The following is a 2,403-nucleotide window of genomic DNA, read 5'->3' on the forward strand; positions in this document are numbered from 1 at the left end:
GGCTATCACTTAACGAAGGCCACGGTTTCATGCACACTTTTTTTTTTAGATCAATATGTGTACTTTCGACGATCTGTTAAAACTTTTACAACATTTCTTATCCTATAACATTATCAACTGGGTACCTTTTATTTTTTCCTATAATATCATCCCTTCTTGTCGTCCACCCCCCGAATCGCAGCCTTTATATTATAATGGCTACCTTTTTTGTTGACAATTTATAGATAGTTCGAAGATGACGTCACTCAGGTCTTTGTTATTGTTTTTTGCAATCCGCGTTTATGAGTAATGCTCACTGAACTGTATTATCCCGACTATAACCGTTCATGGATACACACAGTTTTGTGTGTTGGTCCGTTATACTTCCGGATGGCAATGTTATGAGCTTCTTAGCCAAGCGCATACTATCTATACACGTTTCTGACTAATTAATGTTTGCAATACCCTTGAGTACGGTTCCTCGAACTCATTCGATTGTCTAAAATATTTTATCTTATTTCTCTTTGTACATGGTTCCCTCGAAATTCGGGTTCCTCTAATTTATTTGCATGTCCCAAAGTGTTCGAGGAAACCGTGCTCAACTAGACTATCCATTCGGGGAAACAAATACTGAAGGACAGACAGGTGTGTCTCAATCTCTGACTTGGGTTGTTGTAATAACCAAATGTTGATGCCTTTTATATAGGAACTGACTAACTTCTTAGTCTACGTAAAAAAAGGGTCCAGAAAGATCTTCGAATGTAACGTCCACCTCTGATAAAACGCGAAAAATGCATGCAACGTGCCTTTTGTAATTTCTTCGATCTTCGAGCAGCAACCTTTAAATTAATTTAACTGATAGAGACTGGTTGTGATTTTTTCCCCCGAAAAGCCTCAAAATACACCAAGCATGTTTGGTTTGATAATCCAAATTGAATGGGCTCATTGTTGTAATGGAAATACTCTCAAACCAACGCAATATTAAATCCAAGCTCATTATTTCTGTTCAATTACCAGACCTATAAATATGAAATTAAGAAATTAAGGAGCAGGCACCTATGCAAGATAAAGAGTTGAAAAAGTGTGCATGAAAGGTAGCAGACAAAGCAACAAAAAATTTTTTTTTAAAAATATCATCCCAAAAAATCAGTCGACCTCGACTGGGGATCGAACCTCAAACCTTCTGACGTGCTACCATTACACGGGGTCGACTGATTTTTTGGGATGGTTTTTTTTCTTGTATTTTTCCTTCTTGCTTTGTCTGGCACCTTTCATACACACTTGTCCAGATCTTTATTCTACAAATAATATGAGCACGTCGGTGTTTTATAATATTTGGATAATTACAATAATTGGACCAAGAAAAGTCAGAAACAAAACCATTGGTGTGCAAAAATAGCTTTGCATTTGACGCGCTTCAATATCTTCTTCTTCTTCTTCTTCTTCTAGGTTCCATGCCTGGTCCAGGCTTCGGATACTGCATGAATTATCTCTCTCCATTCCTCCCTGTCTCTTGCTTTTTCAAACAGCTCTTGGATTGTTAGGTTGGTGAAGCCCTTCAGTTGGTCTATGAGTGTTTTTCTTTGTCTCCCCCGGGCGCGTTCACCAGGTATTTTTCCACAACTTGTCAGGTATTCATTCTTATCTTTCCTTACTATGTGTCCGAAAAAGGATAGTTGTCGATCCACTATTAAGGGCATTAGTTTCCTTTGTTGGTATGTTTGTTTTAGCACTTCTTCGTTCGTTTTGTGTGCAGTATACGATATTCTCTGCATCCTTCTCAAGCACCACATTTCAAAAGCTTCAATGTTCTTTTGTGTTTCTGCATTTGTAGTCCAGCTTTCGCATCCGTATAACAAGATTGGCCACACGTAGCACTTCAAGACTCGGAATCTAATCCCGAACGACATCTGTTTGTTTTTCAAAATGTTTCCCAGGTCCATGAAGGCCTGTTTGGCTTGAGTTATTCTTGCTCGTATGTCTCGGTTACATCTTCCATCTGTTGTCACTATTGAACCTAGGTATTTAAAACTTTCTACGTTGGTAAGTTGCTCGCCGTGAATCGTTATATTGCAGGTGTTGTTGTTTTCGGGGTTTTTCTGTATTACCATGCATTCTAATATATCTAATGAACACATAAGGCAGCAGCTGAGGTGTCTCATTACTGCTAATTTTATAGGACGTGCCAAGAATTCACGACAATACATGTTGTAGATCACATCTAGATAGGACGAAGGACAACCTAATGAAGGGAATGCCCTTGTCACCAATTCTACTCCTTTGTTGTGTCCAATACAGTGGTGCGGCTATGTGGTCTTGTGGTATGACACTCGCTTTCAGATCGGAAGGTCGTCGGTTCAATTTCACATTGTTATTAATTTTTTTTTAAACTTCGAGCAGCGACATTTACATTACGAGATCAAA

Source organism: Berghia stephanieae, chromosome 11 (assembly GCF_034508935.2).
Source record: "Berghia stephanieae isolate SIO BIC M18660-M18661 chromosome 11, UCSD_Bste_1.3, whole genome shotgun sequence".
NCBI classification, from domain to species: Eukaryota; Metazoa; Mollusca; class Gastropoda; order Nudibranchia; family Aeolidiidae; genus Berghia; species Berghia stephanieae.